The following is a 6,000-nucleotide window of genomic DNA, read 5'->3' as shown; positions in this document are numbered from 1 at the left end:
GTGCGTTGCTTGTGGGAGGAGGCAGGACTGCCCTTGCACTCACCGGCAGGAAGCAGACTAACATGGCTGGGGCTGCAGGGCGAGCTGGGGCCATATTGTTCCACTTCCCCTGCTGCTGCAGAGTGTGTGTGTGTGTGTGGCATCTGTACTTCCACTAGGCCCTCCGCTAGTCCCCCGGGTTGCGTCGCTAGGCCCTCCGCTAGTCCCCCAGGTTGCGTCGCTAGGCCTTCTGCTAGTCCCCCGGGCTGCATCGCTCAGGTGAGCTGGTTGGAGGAAGAGGTAGGGCGGGGGAGGGAGGGGACAAGAGACAGGAGGAGTGGAGCAAGGGCTGGAAGAGGCAGGCTATGGGGCAGAGTGGGGATTGTTCCAAATCTTCCTTGGGCTGGGTGGGCAGTCAGACATGGCTGGTGTCCCCCCATGTTCTCCTTCACCAGTCACCCATGGACGCATCTTTGCTGCTTCAGGGTGTGTCTACACTGCAATCTAAGCCCCAGACACCCTGGGGGACTAATGGGAAGGGGGCCTGGCACCTGCAACAAGAGTCGGGCCCCCTCCTGCACTTAGTGGTAGTGGTGGGGTAAGCAAAGCAAGGCAGCCCCATTGTTTTGCTTCCCCGGCTGCACCGCTCTGGGGGAAGGGAGAGGACTGCCCTGCACACCCCGCAGGAAGCAGAGTGATGGGTTGGCCAGGGAAGCAAAGCAGTGGGGTCACTTTGCTCCACTTACCCCGCCGCTGCTGGTGAGTGCAGGGGGTAGAGGCTGCTGGTGTTGGGCCAGAGAGTCTCCTGGGCCACTGTGGTTGGGGGAAGAGGTGGGGAGAGGGAGGAGCCCCCTTCCCTGGGCTGAGGGGGGTTTGACAATTGCTGATCAGAGCAGAATGGGTTAATGCTCCCAGGGAGGGCTCTGCAGTCGAAAGCTTATTTAAGGGTTATTCTGCAGAGCGGGCAGTGCATGTAACTGCCAGGATTTGTAGCAGGTACACGGTTACATTTCTAAATGAATTTTTACATCTCTACACTGCACTTACACCCCCAGCGCTGGCTCGTTCTAGCTGACTGGAGCACACCCAGCTTGGGCTAAGGGGAGGGGCTAGGCTGCAGCCCGAGCTCTTAGCCTCCCTTCACCCCTTCAGGGTCCAACTGCCCCAGATGTAGGCTGACCCAAATGTTGACACCACAATTACACAGCCCTTTAACCTGAGTCCCACACGCCCGAGCCAGCTGGCATGATTGAGCCACAGGTTGTTAATTGCAGGGTAGATATAACCACATTGTCTGCTAAACTAAATGTTCCAGAGGAGCCCAATGCAGCTTCAGTCAACCCCCCATGCACCAATTGCTCTCCCAGAAGTTCTGTCATGGCGGGGAAGGGGGAGATAGGGTGACTGAGGCCCACTTGCTCTATTACATAAGAACGGCCGTACTGGGTCAGACCAAAGGTCCATCTAGCCCAGTAGCCTGTCTACCAACAGTGGCCAGCACCAGGTGCCCCAGAGAGGGTGGGCCGAAGACAATGATCAAGCGATTTGTCTCCGGCCATCCCTCTCCAGCCTCTGACAAACAGAGGCCAAGGACACCGTTTTATCCCCTGGCTAATAGCCTTTTATGGACCTAACCTCCATGAAATTATCTAGCTTCTCGTTAAACTCTGTTATAGTCCTAGCCTTCACAGCCTCCTCTGGCAAGGAGTTCCACAGGTTGACTACACGCTGTGTGAAGAAGAACTTTCTTTTATTAGTTTTAAACCTGCTACCCATTAATTTCATTTGGTGTCCTCTAGTTCTTCTATTTAGGGAACTAATAAATAACTTTTCTTTACCGGCCCTCTCCACACCACTCATGATTTTATATACCTCTATCATATCCCCCCTCAGTCTCCTCTTTTCTAAACTGAAAAGTCCCAGTCGCTTTAACCTCTCCTCATATGGGACCCGTTCCAAACCCCTAATCATTTTAGTTGCCCTTTTCTGAACCCTTTCGAAGGCCAAAATATCTTTTTTGAGGTGAGGAGACCACATCTGTACACAGTATTCAAGATGTGGGCGTACCATAGTTTTATACAGGGGCAGTAAGATATTCTGTGTCTTATTTTCTATCCCTTTCTTAATAATTCCTAGCATCCTATTTGCCTTTTTGACCACCGCTGCACACTGTGTGGAAGTTTTCAGAGAACTGTCCATGATAACTCCAAGATCTCTTTCCTGATTTGTCGTAGCCAAATTAGCCCCCATCATACTGTACGTATAGTTGGGGTTATTTTTCCCGATGTGCATTACTTTACACTTATCCACATTAAATTTCATTTGCCATTTTGTTGCCTAATCACTCAGTTTGGTGAGATCTTCTTGGAGTCCCTCACAGTCTGCTTCTGTCTTGACTATCCTAAACAGTTTTGTATCATCTGCAAACTTTACTACCTCACTGCTTACCCCTTTCTCCAGATCATTTATGAATAAATTGAAAAGGATTGGTCCCAGGACTGACCCGTGGGGTACACCACTAGTTACCCCTCTCCAATCTGAAAATTTACCATTTATTCCTACCCTTTGTTTCCTGTCTTTTAACCAGTTCTCAATCCAAGAAAGGACCTTCCCTCTTATCCCATGGCCATGTAATTTACACAAGAGCCTTTGGTGAGGGACCTTGACTATTGAGTTTATCAAAGCATCTGACCCACTTATTGAGCTACACCAAATTATATTTTCTCCAGGTCACTTCTTACCTGGGGCACAGTGGCTGGCTGAGCAGGGTTCCTCCATCTCTTAGTATCCTCTTCAATCAATCTCTTTTATGGCTTTCTGCTCCCAAAGAGGGGGATTCCCATTCCTGTTGCTAGAGCAGCTTTCACAAGGTGATGTAGCTCTGAGCATCACTCTGACTTCTTGGTGCCACCCACACCCTGCCTCACTTCTCCTGATATACCACTGTCCTCTCAAACTGATTCTCCACCAGGAACGTGCTCTGCACCCATGGAGGGGTAGAGCCTCTCTAGCCTAGTATGGCTTGACTCCCAATTCTGGTTTAGGGAGGGCCTGAAGATCCCTTCCCAGGCAGGATATTAAATGTCCACTAACATTTAAATAACCCGACCCTTTTATAAAAACGTGCAATAGAACAAGCGCAGTCTGCTTCTCCAGGGATGTGTCTGTTGAGTTTACTCTCTTATTTTCCTCAAGCTTGGGAAATACACAGTAAAAGTTCTGGACTATTACTGGGTGTTCAGATTACAGGCCTGATGCACTGCAGTGCTTTCACACCAGTTTAACTTCATTGACAAAGCTGGATTAATGCAATGGGGAACCAGGCCCTTGGGCCAAATACCTCAGTCAGCCAGATTTGTGAAAAATGTTCTGCAAACAATCACGGTTGTGTTGATTTAGGGTGCTGGGAACCAAGGGTGTTGGGAGCCAGTGACTGCTGTTTCATGCTTATATGCTATTATGCAGACATGGACATACCCTCATTTTAATAGTCTTGATTATATTATATACCATATATTAGGAAGCTGGGATCTTCATAGATTCATAGAATTAAAGAGCTGTTAGGCTTTATTTCCATCCCTCTACTCTCCAGGGCTCTGTTCACTGTCATTGTAAATGATGCAAGAGGCAGGGTTTTACTACTTCCCTTTGGAGATTATTTCACAATTTAACAGATTTCACTCCAAGGACTCTTTCCCTTTTATAACCTGCCTCAATTTTCTTTTGCTCATTTCCATCCCATTTCTCATTATTCTATCCCATCAAACACAATGATGGGTCTTTTATAATAACTTTGAGCTTTGTATACTTTCAGAGGAATCCAGCCCCTCCTGGGTGTTCCACCCTTTCTTGCTGGAATGAATCCTGCTTGTGCATTCATGTGGGAATCTCATGTGATCTTAGAGTTAAGGAGGCAGAATACTTTCAGGTATGAAGAAAACTTTCCCAAGAATTAGCAGGCACTCACATGCCAACCACCTCCAGCATGCCTAAGAAACCTGCCTTTTCTGCTCTAGAGCTTTCCTACTCAGCTGGAACATATGAGGTTACATTAACTTTAACTAGGATTTTTCTGTTTCAGCATCTTTTTTTCTACCCTTTGCAAGCTTAGGAAATAGAAATGATTAACTTTGCCTTGATCTTTTTATTTTTTCCTCCTTGCCCATGTCACAAAGAATTTCAAACTTTCCTCTTTCTTGTCTTGGTATTTCATTTAAAGGGATACTATTGATTAGATTTAGTTCAAGTTGCAGAGGAGAAAGGGGGATTTTACATAAAATAATATGACTCCAAATGTTCACATGGTATTAAAATTAATAATTGAAAAGATATTACTGGATGACTCAAATGTGACCTCACAGTATTGGAAACCCTAGCACAGCAGCACTTTGCAAGTGCAAGGGAATCAGGAGATGAAATTAACTACACGCAGGTGAAAACTGACAAATCTGATTTCATTGGGGGAGAGAACTACAGAGCAAAAAGTGAACAGAAGCAGGTGTTCTGAAGAGGAGAGTGGACTTTTGAACTTATTCCCTTTTAATAATCTAAAGCATGATTACTAACACAGGTAAGAGTTTCTTCAAAATGCATGCTTGTTATTGTCCTGTGCCATACTCTGGATTATTTATGAATTAGACTTTGCATTAGGGATGTGAATGTTTAACCAGTTAAACCAGGTGAGGCTTACTGGTTACAATTAACCACTGGAGGTTGGAACAGCCCCTGCCTGCAACAGGTAGGGGGCTGCTCCAGCTCAGTGGGACCTGCTGTGGGCCGGGGGTGCTCTAACCCCAGCAGCCCTGCTCCACAACATGGGGGTGAGGGGAGAGGGGAAAGGCACTCCAGTCCAGCTGGGCTGGAGATGCCCCCCCCATACACTCATGCCATTTAATTGGCTAACTGGTTAAACATAACATTTAACCAGTTAACTAATAAAATGGGATTTTACTCCTTACTTTGCACTGTATTCGTATTCTTTAGTGAAATATGCTTTGGGTTAGTATGAAAGAGGTTGCATAGATCAAATTCTGTATCAAAGATCGAAAATCTGAATGAGTTTAAGTGTCAGTCAGTGAAATGTACCTATACACACATGCTCACTCGCTATCTTCACCTGGGCTAGATTCTCCCCTCACTATATTTTTTACAATGACAATACAGTTCCATTGGCATCATTGGGGTTGCTTCTACGATGCAATGCTATGATGAGAATGAGCCTCTACAGGCTGGTATTCCTTACTGGATATAGTAATCTGCTCCCAGAACAAAAGTTCGCTTGGCCCTGAGCAGGATGAAGCCCCACATTTGATTTTTTTACAAATATAAACCAGTGGAAAAGAATCCCTGGAATACTTCTGAGGTTACAATTAACGATAATCATATTATCCACTGCTGTGGAGTCAGCTGAAAACTGTTCTGTGGAATTGCTGGTACTTAGAAGTAGGACGGATGCTTGGTCATCATGTTTGCATTTCAATACCCAGCATGCCTTCCAGTTCCCCATTGTCTCAGAGCAGCGCAGGGTCTGAACAGGGGCAGCAGAGCTGAAAGCAGGTGGATTTGTGGGAATAGCTCCTTTCTGAAAGGTTTCGGAGGTAGCCATGTTAGTCTGTTTCAGGAAAAACAACAAGGAGTGCAGTGGCACCTTAAAAACTAACAATTTTGTTATGGCATAAGCTTTCGTGAGTTGCAACCCACTTCCTCAGATGCATGAAGTGAAAGACAAATGAAACAGATGGTAGGGATGCAAACTTGGGAGTATTACATCACAGCTAATTCAATCAGGGTAGATGTGGATAAGAAGACGAGCACACCTACAGTGGAAAATTACTTATGGTAATGAGTGAGCCATTCCCAATCCCTATTCAGACCCGTTCTGATTCCCTCAAATTTGCATATGAATTTCAGCTCAGGAGTTTCATGTTGCAGCCTGCTTTTGAAGGTTTTTTTTGCGTGTAGTGTGCTTGTCAGACAGGGACTGTGGAGGGCTCTCCTACAAGTGGTTTGAATGCGGGATTC

General features: G+C 46.3%; 1 protein-coding gene across 1 annotated transcript in view; it reads left to right on the top strand.

The window, feature by feature from the left end:
• Positions 1 to 4,185: 4,185 nt before the first annotated feature.
• The window catches only part of ARHGEF9 (Cdc42 guanine nucleotide exchange factor 9), a 399,027-nt gene continuing 397,212 nt past the window's right edge, over positions 4,186 to 6,000 (top strand). Inside the window, exon 1 of the mRNA XM_075940846.2 lies at positions 4,186 to 4,549. The gene's annotated coding sequence lies outside the window, so the exon portion shown is untranslated. The remainder of the gene's footprint in view (positions 4,550 to 6,000) is intronic.

This window comes from Pelodiscus sinensis, chromosome 13, assembly GCF_052426305.1.
Source record: "Pelodiscus sinensis isolate ZL-2025 chromosome 13, ASM5242630v1, whole genome shotgun sequence".
NCBI lineage: Eukaryota > Metazoa > Chordata > Testudines > Trionychidae > Pelodiscus > Pelodiscus sinensis.
Note: the sequence above shows the minus strand (reverse complement) of the source record. Positions and strands in the feature narration are given on the sequence as shown.